An 18776-nucleotide genomic window follows, 5' to 3' on the forward strand; every position below is an offset into this window, starting at 1 on the left:
AGGAACAGTTAAGCACAACCATTACTAATGGTACACAAATTACTCTAATTACATGCAGGAGTCTGCGCGCGACATCACACTGAGGAGAGTGTCACGGAGAGAGAGAGCGCGCATGCTGGAGGAAAGCCAACACAACCCTGGGGCCTATGCTGCCATGCTCGTGAAGGCGCTGGTCCCCGAGTTCCAGCTGAGAGCGTTGCGTGGAAAAGTGTGCTTCCTCGGGGCACCCAATAAGCAAGCCCTGCCCAGGAACCTCATGCAGAGGCTTGGCGATTACCTCCTGGAGAGCTTCCTGGAGATGTCAGAGGAAGATGACAGTTCCATCCACCTGTACATAGACCTTGTGTTCGCCTAGTTGTTTTCCCAGTTTATTTAAAAAATAAATGTTAACATGTTTGAAGCAGTTACCGATTGATCCTTCTCCTGATTCAGGGTCCGTGGTAACGGGTGGGGAGTGTTGGTAGGGGATCTCATTGACGGTGACGAAGAGATCCTGGGTGTCGGGGAAATCTGTGTTGTAAGCGCTGTCGACTGCCTCGTCCTCTTAAACTTTCCCGTACGCGAACATCTCCGAGGAACAGTCCGTCGACAGTATCCCATCCTCTCAGTCCACGGTCACTGGTGGGGCAGTGGTGGCAGACCCACCGAGAATGGCATGCAGTGCCTCGTAGAAGCGGCATGTCTGGGGCTGGGCTCCGGAGCGTCCGTTTGCCGCTCTGAGTTTCTGGTAGCCTTCTCTCAGCTCCTTGACTTTCACGTGGCACTGCGTTGTATCCCGGCTGTATCCTCTGTCTCTCATGGCTTTGGAGACCTTCTCGAAGGTCTTTGCATTCCGTTTGCTGGAGCGCAGCTCCGAAAGCACAGACTCATCGCCCCACACAGCAATCAGATCCGAGACTTCCCGGTCAGTCCATGCTGGGGACCTCTTTGTAGTGTGAGATTGCCTGGACTCCTCTGGTGGAGAACTCTGCATCATTGCCGGTGCTGCTGAGCTCGCCCCGATGAGCAACCAGGACATGGGATTCAAACTGTCCAGACAGGAAAAGGAATTCAAATTTTCCAGGGGCATTGACTGTGTGGCTGGTCAGAGCATCCAAGCTCGGACTGGCGTCCAGAGCGTCAGCAGAGTGTTGCACTCTGGGATAGCTCCCGGAGCTACTAAGATCGATTCGCATCCACACCTAGCCTAATTCGACATAGCCATGTCGAATTTAGCGCTACTCCCCTTGTCGAGGTGGAGTACCGAAGTCGAACTAAAGAGCCCTCTATGTCGAATTAAATGGCTTCCTGGTGTGGACGGGTGCACGCTTAATTCGATTTAACGCTGCTAAATTCGATTTAAAGTGCTAGTGTGGACCAGCCCTAAGATACAACCACATTTGCTCCAACCCTTCAGACAGAGACAAACACCTACAAGATCTCTATCAAGCATTCTTACAACTACAATACCCACCGGCTGAAGTGAAGAAACAGATTGACAGAGCCAGAAGAGTACCCAGAAGTCACCTACTACAGGACAGAGCCAACGAAGAAAGTAACAAAACGCCACTAGCCGTCACCTTCAGCCCCCAACTAAAACCTCTCCAGCGCATCAAGGATCTACAACCTATCCTGAAGGACGATTCCCTCACTCTCACAGATCTTGGGAGACAGGCCAGTCCTCGCTTACAGACAGCTTCCCAACCTGAAGCAAATACTCACCAGCAACCACACAACAAAACCACTAACCCAGGAACCTATCCTTGCAATGAAGCCCATTGCCAACTCTGCCCACATCTATTCAGGGGACACCGTCATAGGACCTAATCACATCAGCCACACTGTCAGAGGCTCGTTCATCTGCACATCTATATATGCCATCATGTGCCAGCAATGCCCCTCTGCCATGTACATTGGCCAAACCCGACAGTCTCTATGCAAAAGAATAAATGGACACAAATCAGATGTCAAGAATTATAACATTCAAAAACCAGTCGGACAACACTTCATCCTCACTGGTCCCTCAATTACAGATCTGAAAGTCACAATACTCCAACAAAAAAACTTTAAAAACAGACTCCAGTGAGAAACTGCAGAATTGGAATTAATTTGCACACTAGACACCATTAAATTAGGCTTGAATAAAGACTGGGAGTGGATGGGACACTACACAAAGTAAAACTGTTTTCCCATGCTAACTTTTCCCACTGTTACTCACACCTTCTTGTCAACAGTTGGAAAGGGGCCATCCTGATTATCACTACAAAGGTTTTTTCTCTTCTGCTGATAATAGCTCACCTTAATTACCCTTGTTACATTTGGTATGGCAACACCCATTTTTTCATATTCTGTGTATATATATTTTCCTACTGTATCTTACCCTGCATGCATCCAATGAAGTGGGTTTTAGCCCACGAAAGCTTATGCTCAAATTTGAGTACTCTACTCTACTTTTTTTTTTTAGGCTGAAATTTCCTAGATCTGCTCTCATTAACATAAATTTTGGCACTGCCTGACTTGTGGGTGCTCAACTGTGGGACTGTTGTGATGGATTTTGGACTGATAATACCCTCTTAGCATGCTTGTTTGATTATACAGAGCTTCCAGCGTATGAAAATCACTTTTAGGAAGATACACAATAAATATTAGTTTCACTGTCACATGTACCCTTCAGTAACTATGGATTTCAGACTCCCAAACCACTTGTGGTTGCCAGGTCCTAGTACACCTCTACCCCGATATAACGCAACCCCATATAACACAAATTCAGATATAACGTGGTAAAGCAGTGCTCCATGGGGGGCAGGGCTGTGCGCTCCAGTGGATCAAAGCAAGTTCAATGTAATGTGGTTTCACCTATAACGTGGTAAGATTTTTTTTTTTGGCTCCCGAGGACAGTGTTATATGGGGGTAGAGGTGTCCAATAAACTTGGGACACACAGGAGAGCTGGTAAGAGACAGCTGACTTGTCTTGCTTACACCCCTGTCACATGAAGGGGATCAATATCTCTGGGTACTATGACATCACAGGCAAATAAATAATACCAATCAAAATTAACAAAATAATACAGCTGATTAATAGAACATGGAAATGGAGATGTCTAGGATGGAAGTCAGGACACATGACCTGAAGACCCCAGGAGGTGAGAGGATTGTTCTGCCTCTTGAATGTTTACTGATCAATGTCCTAACCAATAAAGACAAGATGGGGTATTAGTTGGTGTCAGCTACAGACCACCAAATCATACTAGGGAACCATCTCATGTGCCTGTCAGTAATGTGTAAGGGGGGAAAAAAAGCTGAATGATGATGGGGGGACTTCAATCTGAGTGACATATCCTGGAGGTCTTACACTGCCAGTACTAAAACATCCTTGGAATTTCTTAAATCAGAAATTAGGAATTACAGAAAACTGATAAGGGAAGCAAAGGAGTACAAGGAGAAATCTATCACCTGCAGAGTTAAGAACAAAAAGGAGTTTTAAAAGATATAGTAGGAACAAAAAGAATCCTGATAACGATATTGGTGCATTACTAGGTGAAAATGGTAGAACTCTCAGTAATAATGCAGAAAAGGCAGTGATCTGCAACAAGTATTTCTGTTTTATAGCTGAGACTGTCATCTGTTTTTCCCCATCATTTGGTGATAACACTCTTTCCATTCACTAGTATCGCTGGAGGATGTTAAACATAATCTCCTTAAGTCAGATATTTTTAAATCAGCAGGTCCAGATAACTTGCATCCAAGATATTTAAAAGAGTTGTCTGAGGAGCTTGCTGGCCAGTTAATGTTAATTTTCAATGTCTTATAACACTGGAGAAGATCCAGAAGATTGGAAGAAAGTTAACATTGTGCCAATTTTTTTGAAAATCATAAATGGGATAACCTGACAGCCTGACACTATCCTGGACTAACGTAATGGAGCAGCTAATATGGGACTTGATTAATAAAGAATTAAAGGAGGGTAATGTAAGGAATACAACTCAATATGGATTTATGGAAAATAGAGCCTATCAAACTAACTTGATATCTTTATTGATGAGATTACAAGTTTGGTTGATAAAGGTAATAGAGTTGCTGCAATATACTTACTCAAATACCTTACATAAATTTTGGTGCCACTTAACATTTTGATTTAAAAAATTAAAACAACATAAAATTAACATGACATATTAAATTGACTAATGGATAGGTCTCAAACTGTAATTGTAAATGGAGAATGATTTCGGTGTGTTATTGGTGGGGGTCATACAGGGATTGGTTCTTGGGCCTATGCTATTTAACATTTTTATCAATTACCTGGAAGAAAACATAAAATCATCACTGATAAAGTTTGCAGATGACATAAAAATTTGGGGAGTGGTAAATAATTAAAAAGACAGGTCACTGATTCAAAGTGATCTGGATCCCTTGATAAATTGGGCACAAGCAAACAATATGTGTTTTAATATGGCTAAATGTAAACTCAAATCTAGGAACAAAGAACATAAGCCCTTCTTAGAAGATTGCGGGGGGCTCTATCTTGGGAAATAGTGACTCTGAAAAAGATTTGGGGGTTTGTGGTGGATGTTGATAAATTGGAGAGGGCTCAGAGAATAGAATCATGGAATATCAGGGTTGGACAGGACCTCAGGAGGTCATCTAGTTCAACCCCCTGCTCAAAGCAGGAGCAATTCCCAACTAAATCATCCCAGTCAGGGCTTTGTCAAGCCTGACCTTAAAAATCTCTAAGGAAGGAGGTTCCACCACCTCCCTAGGTAACTCATTCCAGTTCTTCACCACCCTCCTAGTGAAAAAGTTTTTCCTAATATCCAACCTAAACTTCCCCCACTGCAACTTGAGACCATTACTCCTTGTTCTGTCATCTGGTACCACTGAGAACAATCTAGATCCATCCTCTTTGGAACCCCCTTTCAGGTAGTTGAAAGCAGCTATCAAATCCCCCCTCATTCTTCTCTTCTGCAAACTAAACAATCCCAGTTCCCTCAGCCTCTCCTCATAAGTCATGTGTTCCAGACCCCTAATCATTTTTGTTGCCCTCCACTGGACTCTTTTGAATTTTTCTACATCCTTCTTGTAGTGTGGGGCCCAAAACTGGACACAGTACTCCAGATGAGGCCTTACCAATGTCGAATAGAGGGGAATGATCACGTCCCTCGATCTGCTGGCAATGCCCCTACTTACACAGGCCAAAATGCCGTTAGCCTTCTTGGCAAAAGGGCACACTGTTGACTCATAACCAGCTTCTCATCCACTGTAACCCCTAGGTCCTTTTCTGCAGAACTGCTGCCTAGCCATTTGGTCCCTAGTCTGTAGCAGTGCATGGGATTCTTCTGTCCTAAGTGCAGGACTCTGCACTTGTCCTGTTGAACCTCATCAGATTTATTTTGGCCCAATCCTCTAATTTGTCTAGATTCCTCTGTATCCTATTCCTACCCTCCAGCGTATCTACCACTTCTCCCAGTTTAGTGTCACCTGCAAACTTGCTGAGAGTGCAGTCCATGCCATCCTCCAGATCATTAATGAAGATACTGAACAAAACCGGCCCCAAGACCGACCCTTGGGGCACTCCGCTTGATACTGGCTGCCAACTAGACATGGAACCGTTGATCACTACCCATTGAGCCCGACGATCTAGCCAGCTTTCTATCCACCTTATAGTCCATTCATCCAGCCCATACTTCTTTAACTTGCCAGCAAGCATACTGTGGAGGCTTTATCGAAAGCTTTGCTAAAGTCAAGTAATCCACTGCTTTCCCCTCATCCACAGAGCCAGTTATCTCCTCATAGAAGGCAATTAGGTTAGTCAGGCATGACTTGCCCTTGGTGAATCCATGCTGACTGTTCTTGATCACTTTCCTCTCCTCTAAGTGCTTCAGAATTGATTCCTTGAGGACCTGCTCCATGATTTTTTCCAGAGACTGAGGTGAGGCTGACTAGCCTATAGTTCCTCGGATCCTCCTTCTTCCCTTTTTTAAAGATGGGCACTACATTAGCCTTTTTCAAGTCATCTAGGAGTTTTCAAAGATAATGGCCAATGGCTCTGCAATCACATCCGCCAACTCCTTTAGCACCCTCGGATGCAGCGCATCCGGCCCCATGGATTTACGCTCATCTAGCTTTTCTAAATAGTCCCAAACCACTTCTTTCTCCACAGAGGGCTGGTCACCTCCTCCCCATGCTGTGCTGCCCAGTGCAGCAGTCTGGGAGCTGACCTTGTTCATGAAGACAGAGGCAAAAAAAGCATTGAGTACATTAGCTTTTTCCGCATCCTCTGTCACTAGGTTGCCTACCTCATTTAGTAAGGGGCCCACACTTTCCTTGACCACCTTCCTGTTGCTAACATACCTGAAGAAACCCTTCTTGTTACTCTTAACATCTCTTGCTAGCTGCAACTCCAAGTGTGATTTGGCCTTTCTGATTTCACTCCTGCATGCCTGAGCAATATTTTTATACTCCTCCCTAGTCATTTGTCCAATCTTCCACTTCTTGTAAGCTTCTTTTTTGTGTTTAACATCAGCAAGGATTTCACTGTTAAGCCAAGCTGGTCACCTGCCAAATTTACTGTTCTTTCTACACATTGGGATGGTTTGTTCCTGCAACCTCAATAAGACTTCTTTAAAATACAGCCAGCTCTCCTGGACTCCTTCCCCCCTCATGTTATTCTCCCAGGGGATCCTGCCCATCAGTTCCCTGAGGTAGTCAAAGTCTGCTTTTCTGAAGTCCAAGGTACGTATTCTGCTGCTGTCCTTTCTTCCTTGTGTCAGGATCCTGAACTCGACCATCTCGTAGTCACTGTCTGCCAAGTTCCCATCCACTTTTGTTTCCCCTACTAATTCTTCCCGGTTTGTGAGCAGCAGGTCAAGAAGAGCTCTGCCCCTAGTTGGTTCCTCCAGTACTTGCACCAGGAAATTGTCCCCTACACTTTCCAAAAACTTCCTGGATTGTCTGTGCACCTCTGTATTGCTCTTCCAGTAGATATTAGGGTGACTGAAGTCTCCCATGAGAAGCAGGGCCTGCGATCTAGTAACTTCTGTTAGTTGCCGGAAGAAAGCTTCGTCCATCTCATCCCCTTGGTCTGGTGGTCTATAGCAGACTCCCACCACGACACCACCCTTGTTGCTCACACTTCTAAATTTAATCCAGAGACTCTCAGGTTTTTCTGCAGTTTCATACTGGAACTCTGAGCAGTCATACTGCTCTCTTAGGGTATATCTACACTATGAAATTAGTTTGATTTAATAGGTCGGGTTTTTTAGAAGTCGATTTGATACTGTCGTTTGTGTGTGTCCCCACTAAGTGCATTAAGTCAGCGGTGTGCGTCCACAGTACTGAGGCTAGCATCGACTTTCGGAGCTTTGCACTGTGGTAGCTATCCCACAGTTCCCGCAGTCTCCACCCCCCATTGGAATTCTGGGTTGCACTCCCAATGCCTCATGGGGCAAAAACATTGTCACGGTTGGTTCTGGGTACATATCGTCAGCCCCCCCCCCTCCCTCCATGAAAGCAACGGCAAAAAATCATTTCTTGCCTTTTTTCCTGGGTTACCCGTGCAGACGACATACCACGGCAGCATGGAGCCCGCTCAGCTCACTGTCACCGTACGTCTCCTGGGTACTGCTGACAAACGCGGTACTGCAGTGCTACACAGCAGCAGCTCCTTGCCTTTGCAAGTTGGCAAAGACAGTTACCAGTCATACTGTACTGTCTGTTGCTGTCTCCTGGTTGCTCCTGGCCGGCCTTGGTGAGGTCGGTCAGGGGCGCCTGGACAAAAATGGGAATGACTCCCCAGGTCAATCCCTTCTTTAAGTTTTGTCTAATGGAGATTCGGTCCTGCCTGGAATATCAGGCAAGCCTACTAAAGAACCAGAGAGGCAAACGGCTGCTCCAGGTCAGAGCTCCAGATATCCTGCAGAAATGATGAGCTGCATGCCATTCTAGAGAGTGCCCCTACACCTACCCCACCCGTTGCTTCCCTCCTTCCCCACCCCTCCCGGGCTACCTTGGCCGTTATCCCCCCATTTGTGTGATGAATTAATAAAGAATTGGAATCAACAAGGGCCGGGTTCAGTATCTTGGGGTTCCGTTTCAATAATGCAATGCAAAACCAGCTCGAGCCTCCACCCAGTGACCTGGGACAATTACATACCACCCCCCGGGCACCTCTAGGAGGCAATATTTCCCCTCTCGCAAGCATGGAGTTTGAGTGTAGCAAAATCCTTTCAATAAAGGAGGGAAATAATGCAGTATTATGTCGGGGAAACACCACAAACAGGATTCATAACACAAACCATGAGCAAAAGACCCACCCCCAAATAAGTTTGGCAGTATCCTTTTCCTCTCAGTGTCTTAAATCCAACCACCCAAAAGATCACCACAAAGTCCCAAAAGTCTCTTGAGTCCAGCAACCAAAAATCATCCAAAAGTCCAACAACCCAAAAGTCTCTGTCCCTGGTCAGTGCAGCCCCAGAGTTCAAAAGTTTATCTGCAGAGTTTTACCACCCCACCAGCCTGGGTGGAAATGGGGGGGAAGGGGGTGTGCGGGGTACCTTTCGTGGTCTGAGGCCAACTGCCCCTCCTCTCCGTGGGGTTCTGCTGCAGCCTTCACCATGAACTGCTCCGCTCTACCAGCCGTCCCCGCAAACTGCTCAGCTCCGCTCCTTGTTCCATGGGCCACTCCAACCATCCCACAAACTGCTCCGCTCTGCCAGCTACTCCACTCCAGCTGTCCCCACAAACTGCTCAGCTCCGCTCACTGTTCCATGGGCTGCTCCAACCATCCCACAAACTGCTCCGTTCTGCTAGCCGCTTAGCAATATATCGTCAGGCTCCCCCACTAATTAACGCAGCACTCAGTGATCTCAGCTCAGTAATTTTAGCTCTTTAGTGATTTCAGCTTGTAATAGGGGAGCCCTACTGCTGGTGCACCATTGCCCCAAAGTGAATTCAGCACAGCCATCTGTAACTAGACTCTTAATGGAATCAAAATTAGCTCTGCTATTTAACAGTGGAGGGGGAAGAAGGACATGCGATTGGTGTTCTAGCCCCACAAAAGGGGCCCATACCATCAAGTACACATACCTGTCCCCACCCTCTCTCTATTCACTGGGTTTTGGAACCCATGTCCCTTGTCTAGCGAGTGCTACTTAGTTGATGGTGAGACTCTCTGTCCGAAAACAGTTTCATTGTCCTTGTTTCACATAATCAGGGTAACAACCCTTTATTCCTCCTGCCCCAAGAACAGAGAAACTGTGGATCCCACAGCTGTCAAAGTGACCATTTTGGGCTGCTGTGGGCTCATGCTAGGCGGGGTGGGTGTGCCTATGCAAACAAGATCAGCCCCTGAAGTTCTTTTCCACACTTGCCACAATTCACCACCAGATGTCAGGGTAGAGCTCATCCTGACTCTGCTTACAAATGCATGAATTTGAAACAACACTGACTTTATTGCCTCTGCAAGCAAAGATCAAAGGGGAGGGCAGTTGGCTTACAGGGAAGTAGAGTGAACCACCATTCTGCACTTGCTCAGCCTATAGTTGGACTGCTCCTTACTACTGTCCAAGCTTCATGAACCATGGGAGCAAGGGGTAGGCTGGGGTAGGTGCGACCGCATGATCCTGACAACTGGGAGAGCAGCCTGAGGCAGAAGCCTCCAGCTGGCATGATATTCCAGGCAGGACTGAATCTCCATTACACAAAATTTAAAGAGAGAATGACCTGAAGTCATTCCCATTTTTGTCCAGGCACCCCTGACCAACCTCACCGAGGCTGGCCAGGAGCACCCATGTCTACCCAGGTGCCCCTGACTGACCTCACCGAGGCCAGCCAGGAGCACCCACAGGATGACAATGATGGCTACCAGCCATACTGCAAGGCAAGGCAAGGGGATGCTGCTATGTAGCACCGCAGTACCGCGTCTGCAAGCAGCACCCAGGAGACATACGGTGACAGTGAAAAAAGCCAAGAAACAATTTTTTGCCTTTGCTTTAATGGGGGGCCTGATGATGTACCCAGAACCACCCGTGATAATGTTTTTGACCCATCAGGCATTGGGAGCTCAACCCAAAATTTAAATGGTTGGCAGAGACTGCGGGAACTGTGGGACAGCTACAGTCATCAGTTGCCCCTCCTTCACTGAGAGTAATGGCTGAGAATCGTTTTTTTCTGTGCAGACGGCATAGCATGGCAAGCATGGAGCCCACTCAGATCGCCGCAGCAGTTATGAGCACTGTAAACAGCACACGCATTATCCTGTAGTATATGCAGCACCAGAACCTGCAAAGGCAGGCGAGGAAGGCGATGGCAGTGACGACAGGGTGATCACAAGAGTGATGAGGGCAGACTTCTCTAAAAGCACGGGCCACGGCAATTTATGCATCCTGGTGACAATGGGGCAGGCTCATGCCATGGAACGCCGATTCCGGGCCTGGGAAACAAGCACAGACTGGTGGAAGCACATAGTATTGCAGGTCTGGGATGATTCACAGTGGCTGCAAAACTTTCGCACATGTAAAGGAACTTTCATGGAACTTTGTGACTTACTTTCCCCTGCCCTGAAGCACAAGAATACCAAGAGGAGAGCTGCCCTGACAGTTCACAAGTGAGTGGCGATAGCCCTCTAGAAGCTTGCAACGCCAGACAGCTACCGGTCAGTCGGGAATCAATTTGGAGTGGGCAAATCTACTGTGGGGGCTGCTGTGATCCAAGTAGCCAAAGTGATCTTTGACCTGCTGCTATCGAGGGTAGTGACTCTGGGAAATGTGCAGGCCATAGTGGATGGCTTTGCTGCAATGGGATTCCCTAACTGTGGTGGGGCGGTAGACGGAACGCATATCCCTATTTTGGGACCAGAGCACCAAGGCAGCGAGTACATTAACCGAAAGGGGTACTTTTCAATGGTGCCGTAAGCACTGGTGGATCACAAGGGACGTTTCACCAACATCAACGTGGGGTGGCCGGGAAAGATACATGACCTTCGCATCTTTAGGAACTCTGGTCTGTGACAATGGCTGGAGCAAGGGACTTACTTTCCAGACCAGAAAATAACTGTTGGGGATGTTGAAATGCCTATAGTTATCCTTGGGGACCCAGCCTACCCCTTAATGCCATGGCTCATGAAACCATACACAGGCAGCCTGGACACAGGGCCAGTGCAAGGATATTTTGCACCCTGAGCGAAACTTCCATCTCTACTCCCCCATCCCTACGAGCATCGCTTATTGAAAACTTTCAAAAATGAATACTGCATAATGTGGCATTGTTCATTAGAACTGATACACATTCAGCTTGAAAATTTATTAATTTTTTAGTCTACATATTTAATTAAAATAAATGAATAATCTGACAGTGCTGACATTGTTATATACAATACACTGTCACAGAGTAATACGTTATAATTTAGAATTTATTTTTCCATGGGGAAGGGAAGCAGACCGGGTTGAGTCAGTGGGGTATCGGGTTTGGTGGGGAAGGGAAGCAGACCAAGTCAGTGGGGGATTGGGTTTGTCTGGGGAGCGGAAAGGAAGCAGACTGGGTTGAGTCAGTGGGGTATCGGGTTAGGTGGGGAAGGGAAGCAGACCAGGTTTGGTCACTGGGAGGCTCGGGTTTGGCTGGGGTGTGCAAGGGAAGCAGACCAAGTTTGGGTGTGGAGGGGGGTGAGGTAGGATTCAAAGAGCCGCAAGGTGAAATGGGCACTATCGTCTCCAGTCCCTGGCATGCAGCAGCAGCAGGCCAAGTGGACTTGCAACAGGGCAATGGGAGCATGTGGCCTGCTTTGCCTTTATGAGTCCATCTTGCTCTTGCTCCAGCAGGGGTGTGTGGGGGGCAGGCAGGACTGTGAAGGTAGAGAGTGCGCAGCCCTCATGCCAAAGCAGAGTTGGGAGGGTAGAAAGCTGGGGCGCAGGGAGGTGGGTTAAAGCGGCTTAGCTGACCCTCCATGCAAGAAAGTCTGCAGAGCTGCCAGCTGCGGCCTCCCTCCCTTCTCTCCCCAGGGAGCAGAGCCTCTGCCCTGGAAAACCTGCAGCCCGCTCTCCAAGGAGCATGCCATGTGCAAGCCGGCCCCGCTTGCACCACACTGACAGCACAGCTCAGTCCCAGCGGGGGGTCTTACACTTCCTGTCGCAAGCTGCTCCACTCTCCTTCTGGCTGTGCAATCTAAAAGACAGAGGAGCTAGTACTGTAATAATGTACCTACCAACACAGCAATCTGTACAATTATCAATTCACAATCAAAGAACTTCACTGGCTTTCTAAATGGCAGGAGTTGGAGAGCAATTCATTGGGAGCATGATTCTTAGTCTGCGATCTAATCAAAGGACTTTGCTAATCACTGGCTGTCTAAATGGCAGCGGCGGGGAGCTCTGAGCCCTTTAAATCCCAGCCGCGGCTGGGATTCAAAGGGCTCTGGGCTGCCCGCAGTGGCGGGGAGCTCTGAGCCATTTAAATCCCAGCCGTGGCCGGGATTCAAAGGGCTCTGGGCTGCCCACAGCTGCGGGGAGCTCTGAGCCCTTTTAATCCCTGCTGTGGAAGCCGGTGCGGTCCAGCACAGCGTACTGGGTCTTGCCAGTATGCCAGACCGGACCGGCTTACTTTCACCTCTGCATATTACCTTCCTTCTAAGAGCTTCCTCAGCTGTTGCAGTAACTACTCAGAGAAGCCTGCAAGATGAAACCCTCAGTGGGCTCTCCCCAGGTGAACTTCCAGGCAAACTCCCTCTGTTAGCCTCTGCTGTTCGCCACAAGAATGATTTAAAAGATTAGAAAATATGCCTTAAAGTGATAGACTTAAAGAGATCAATTTATTTAGCTTAACAACGAGATGGTTAAGGGATGACTTAAGTATCTATAGAAGGAATCACTATTTAATAATGGGCTCTTCAATATAGCACAGAAAGAAATAACACAATCCAATGGCTAGAAGTTGAAGTTAGATCAATTCAGACTGAAAATAAGGTGTACTTTTTTAATGGTGAGGGTATTTAACCACTAGAACAATTTTTCAAGGGTCATCACTAACAATTTTGAAATCAAAATTGGACACTTTTAAAAAAACTATGCTGTAGGAATTGTTTTGGGGAACTTCTGTGTTCTACTGGAGGTCTGACAAGATGATCATAATGGTCCCCTTTGGCCTTGGAGTCTATGAATCTTATTGCACACCTGTTGATAATAATTCTATCTGAACATCAGTGGGTTTTTGATCACATGACCACCACTACAGCTCCATTACCTGGTGCCTGTTTGAGGTTTCTAACACTTCACATTGTCAGGCTGGAGGAGTGTTTCTTTTGTCAGCAGAATTGTGTGTCTTTAGCAAGAAGTGCCAGCATTCTCCTTGATGTTGTCTGCCCTCCTTTTAGGCTGACCTTCAGTGGTGTTGGTGGTAGTGGCACAGATTGTGGTGTAGCCGCTTCTTTTGCAGGTTGCCAGCCACACGCTCTTCAGAATCTACTGCTCTCTCAAAGCCAATGACAGTACCTGGCATTGTCTTGGCCTAGATTTTTTTTGCTCCAGTTTCTTGAGTCACTGGAGACTGATCATGTGATGGGCAGAAAATATTGGTGCCACATGGCTGGGGTTAATATCCATTGATATCACTCTAGGGCAGCGGTTCTCAAACTGTGGGTCACAACCCCATTTTAATGGGGTCATCAGGGCTAGAGTTAGACTTGCTGGGACCTGGGGCCAAAGCCTGAGCACCATGGCCCAGGGCCAATGCAGGAGGGCTTCAACCCCGGGCTTCAAGCCCCAGGCCTCCCACTGGACCTCCCCCACTCCTGGGGTTGTGTAGTAATTTTTTTTGTCAGAAGGGGGTCGCGATGCAATTAAGTTTGAGAACCGCTGCTCTAGGGGTTACTTTTACACCCAGTCTTCTGAAGGACACACAGCCACCTGCAGCACAGCTCCAAGCCTGCTGCCTGCAGAGAGGCTCCCACCCTGTGAGAGGGAGCGGGGCAAATGCTGAGCCAGTCACTCATTGTGAGTGAGAAGAGCCTGCCGCTTCCCCGGGCCTGTCACCCCGCGGAAGAGCCTGACAGTCTCCTTCGAGCCTGTCACCTATGGGAGGGAGGAGAGGCTGACTCCAAGCCTGTTATCCCCTGAGGGGGGAAGAGCCTTCTACCCACGCGAGGATGAACGAAATCCTAGGACTTGTCTTTGCCTCCCCTGCCTCTTCTAAGATGGCGGTAGCGAATAGGCGTCGCTACTCGGTGACGCAAAACACCTGAGCCACGACAATGGGGCGTGGCATCCTCAGGTCAGTTTGGCTTGTGTCTCCTAAGATGGTGGGGGCTCTGACGGTCATACTGCGGGTGACGTAATCCAGCAGTGCCGCTGGGAGGGAAGCCAGGCTTTTGGCAAATGACTCCTTTGCCTCTCCTAACATGGCGGCTGCGAGTCGCGAGAGGCCCGGCCTCGGCCCTGGGACTTGCCTTCCCTGCCTCTTCCAAGATGTCGGCGGCTGCACTGTCGCACGCTCAGTGACGAGATCTGGCGCCGCCGTTGGAAGGGGGGCGGGGGAGCGGCCGAAGCGGCGCAGGCAGCGGCAGCAGCGGGACTGGCTGGGCCCCCGGAGGCGGGGGGGGTTTAAAGGGACCATGTCCCCGGCGCTGCTGCTGCTGCTGCTGCGGAGGCCGGAGCCGGGTAGGAGGCGGCGGCTGCACCGGGGCCGCTGAGGAGCCCTGCGGGCCCGGCCCCCTTGGGCGCCCGGGAGGCGGGGACGGCGCGTGACCGGGTGAGTGTCCGCTGGGAGCCCGGCCGGCTGGGAGACAAAGCGGAGCCGCCGCCGGGGACTCGGCGCCCGGCCCGGCCCTGCGGGGAGGCGGCGCGGAGCCTGGGGAGCGGCCCCGTCCGGGGTGCTGAAACCTGGACAGTTTGGGGCGGGGGCAGAGACCCAGGTGTCCGGGCGAGGCGCGGGGGGTCCTGGGAGTGGGGGCAGGGATTCAAGTGTCCGGGAGGGAGCAAAGGGGGTGCCGGGGGTCCAGGTGCCCGGGGTGGAGAGCGGTGGTTGCTGGGGGCAGGGACTTGGGTGTCCGGGGAGGGGAGTAAGGAGGAATGTTGGGGGTCCAGGTGTATGGCAAGGGGGGAATTCTGGGGGTGGGGCACCAGGTGTCTGAAGTGGGGAGGGAACATGCTAGGGCAGGCCCCTAGGTGTCTGGGTTGTGGGGGCAGCAGTGTGGCAGGGCCCCAGGTGAGGGAAGTAAGGGGGGAATTCTGGAGGTGGGGCCCCAGGTGTCCGAGGTGGGGAAGGGACACAACGTAGCTATTAGGGGAAGGGAGTAAGGGCAATCAAGCTGTCTGGGAGGGACAGCGGAGGGATTGCTATGGGGCTCAGCCCCAGGTGCCTGTGGATGGAAGGCTGATGTCAGGGGAGGGGTCGTGGGATGATCTAGGGCTGGGAGCCTGATGCTAGGGGTTGTTGGGGTGGCTGGGAGCCAGGTTTCCTGAAGAGGGTCTGATAGAACTGGGGGTCAGGACCTGGAGTTGATGGTGCTCTAAGGAGTAAAGGAGCAGGGAGGCTGGTGCCTGGAAATGAGTGCAGGGGGATGCTGCCATGCTGAAAGACAGATGCTGGGGGTGGAGGGCAGACTGCTGGGGCAGGGAGGATGGGGACAGTGGGCTTATGCCACTCCAGGAATGGAAATGAGAGGGAAGCTGATAGGGCCTTGGGAGGCAGCAGCGAGGTTGTCTTTTCATGAGGAAAGGGGGCCATGGGCATGGTATCCACCTGTTATGAGCTGCCTGACATTTAGGTTGTGAGCTCTCTGGGGCAGGAACTGTCTGCCTTGTTACTTGTCCGTAAAACTCCCAGCACAGTGGGAACATGCTCCTTGATTGGGATTCCTAGGTGTTAACATAATGCCAATAACGATGAGGATCATCTTACCAGGCAGGTGGTGCATAAGGCACAATGCTTGGCATGGGGAGGGCTCTGGGACATGATGGCTTGCTACTGACAGGCCTGGCCCATGCTAGGATTTTCTCCCTAAAGTTTTCTTCTATTGCTGCTGCTGGTTCAGATACATCAGTGAGAGTGTTAGCATGGATACTATGCCAGCAACTGTTGGCATTCTAACCACAGTGTAATCTAGAGCTGTATTGAACGGGGTGAGACAGTAGGGTGCTTAAAATGCTGGGGGCTGGTTAGACCATGTGGCCACTAGTGCTCCCAGCACGGCTCCTGAAGATGGAGCACAACTATTGGAAGCAAGGGTGAGAATTTAAAGGTGATAAAATCCTACTATAGAGACAAGACACAGTGCCAAGTCTTTGGAGTTAGCTGTAAAACCCCATAAAGTAACTGCACCAGTGGCAGGAGGAGAGATAGGGAACCTTTCTATTCAAGGTTCTCATGCCTGTCACTGTGCTGTCTGATCATCTTCCAGAAGGTCACTAAGTGACATGACTCATCTGTTGCAAACTTCTTCCTAGCCAGTGACTGTGGTTGGATTATGTCAGGGTGGCTGATACAGCCCTCTGTAAAGGAGCTGTCAGGGATGCTGATGGTGCCTGAGTTGGTTATGTGCAGTTGGAGTAGGGATGCTCATGATGTAGGGGATGAGTTGTGATAGGAAAGATTGAAGGCTGCTGGTGATCTAGGCATGGGAGGTGATGGGGATTCAGACAGGCTTGGGCAAAGAAGGCAACAGGGCAGTTGGCTGTACTTTAAGGATGTGAGGCTAGTGGTAGCCCGTTGAGGGAGGTAACCTTCGTGGTGTTGCCTGGGGCAGGGAGGCAATGGGCATGCTAATGGGTAAGGCATCATCCCTTGAGGTTCATCATACCTGAATTATTGTGCTCTATGTAGCCTCTCCCCCTCACAAGTACAGGAACCTTCGTTGTAGTATATTTTGTGCAGCCTCTGAACTGTCACTTTTCTTCAAGGCTTGGATTTCTGTGTTGAGAGCCAGCAACTGCCTTGGAGGGAGCTGGCAGGGAGGGAGAAGCTGGAGGCTTTGGCAGCAGGTCTGAGACAGTTGCAGGTTTTGGCATAGAAGGTGATCAACAGTGAAATAATTTAACAATATAGGCCTTTAAATAGCAGAGTACAGCCCAATATGGTGAATAGGCCAGTTCATCTCCCCTGCCCCTCTCCAGAGCAGTTGTTTCAGGCTTTCTGCAGACTCGAGCATTGCTTAAACATGGGACGTGTTTTGAAGGCTTGTTGTGCAATGAGAAAGGGTGGAATATTTTTAAAATTGGGGATGGGGGAGAAAACCAAGTTTAATTAGATAGCAACTAAAAAACACCCTACAATTGTGCAGAAATGTACAAGGCCACGTGACCATGGGACCCTACTGGTAGTGGGAAAGTAATGTTGTCATCCTGGTAGGGGTGAGGTGCCTCAGGGATAGCTTTCCCAGATAATGTTGCTGAAGTCCCTGAATGCTTATATCTCTGCTTATCTTACTGCAGCATGAAATCTCGGGAGAGGAAATCTCTCCCTGTCAGATTCTTCCATAAGTTAATTGTCATGGAAGACCCCTGGAGCCAAATTCCCTGAAGATCCTAGCACCAACCAAGTTCAGATAATCCAAATACCAACAAAGCCCTGTATAGCTAAATGCTTGATGCTAGATTTGCCAGCCTGCCTAGCCTTGGCACTATGACTATGTAAGCAGAAGAGAAGGAAGATCTCTGGGGATACATCCCTCTCCAGTTCCAGCTCTGGGAGAAGAAAAGCCCCTCTTCCTCTGCTAAATGCTCTCATTAGTGTGACTTCAGAGAAAGATTTGTGCCATTCAAGTGCTTGGAAGATGTCTTGCTGATCTTTTGAGGTTTCTCTGAGGAAGGGAAATCTTATGGGATCCTGTCTAACCTGACTTCACCCCTGATGTGGCATTGCCATTAAGGGGTGGGGGTGGGGGGTAGGCACAGAATTGCTTTGGGAGCTTCCCAAGTTCCCTGAATTCCCATTTGATTTGATTCCAGAATAATTGTTCTTATTTTCATTTATCTTCATTGACTCACCAGTGGTTGTTTTGCATGTAATATTAAATTTCACAGGTTAAATATCCAGCTGATGCAAAAGTTAGGGTTCATTGGCATCTTTAACTTGGCATGGGTTTGTACGCACCTCTCTTGTTAAAGGTTATTTTAAGCTGTTTTTTGTTCTGTTAAGTCTGTACCATGAAATGGGGTTCTCAGGCTTGTTCATAGGGTGGAGTGCATCTTTGGGAAGAAGTGTGTCTAAGACAAATTCATGATCCCCTGGCTGATTATGCAGCATCTCTATAACAACTACAGCAAATCCTTCATGGAAGAGTAACATCAGGAAAGTGTTCGTGTCTATTTGTCCTATTTAAAAATAAGTTCATCACACTGTCTCCTGCTCCCTTTTCCTCTGTCCTGCTGTTCTTTTTCCCCATGCAGGCTGACCTGTTGCCCAGCTGCTGCCTCTTCTCTGCTTCTTTTTCCCCTAGACTTTCCTTTCCAGCTGGTGCCTTTGGATCTGTTGATGGCTCTTGGTGGTGACTGGCACTTCAGTCCTGCTGTTGGCTTTGGCCTCATCCTGTTTGTAGGTCATGTCTACACTACAGAGCCTATATGAGCATAGCTATGCTTGCATAGCCCTAGTGTAGACACAGCATAAGCTGATAGGAGTCCTTCTGCCGGTACAGGAACACCACTACTTCGAATAATATTAGCTACACCAACAAGAGCACTATTCTTTCAGCAGCACTGCAGGTTTTATTGGCATAGCTATGGTGTGTGTGTGTGTGTGTGTGTGTGTGTAAAAATCATACCCCTCACACTCCTAGCCAACATAACTATCTCAGTATAAGTTTTAGGAGTAAACCA

At 48.9% G+C, this 18776-nt stretch overlaps 1 protein-coding gene across 1 annotated transcript in view; it reads left to right on the forward strand.

Annotated features, from left to right (window-relative positions):
* Window positions 1-14573: 14573 nt before the first annotated feature.
* The window catches only part of WIZ (WIZ zinc finger), a 172115-nt gene continuing 167912 nt past the window's right edge, over window positions 14574-18776 (forward strand). The window contains exon 1 of the mRNA XM_044994679.1: window positions 14574-14709. The gene's annotated coding sequence lies outside the window, so the exon portion shown is untranslated. The remainder of the gene's footprint in view (window positions 14710-18776) is intronic.

Source organism: Mauremys mutica, chromosome 20, assembly GCF_020497125.1.
Source record: "Mauremys mutica isolate MM-2020 ecotype Southern chromosome 20, ASM2049712v1, whole genome shotgun sequence".
In the NCBI taxonomy this organism is placed as follows: Eukaryota; Metazoa; Chordata; order Testudines; family Geoemydidae; genus Mauremys; species Mauremys mutica.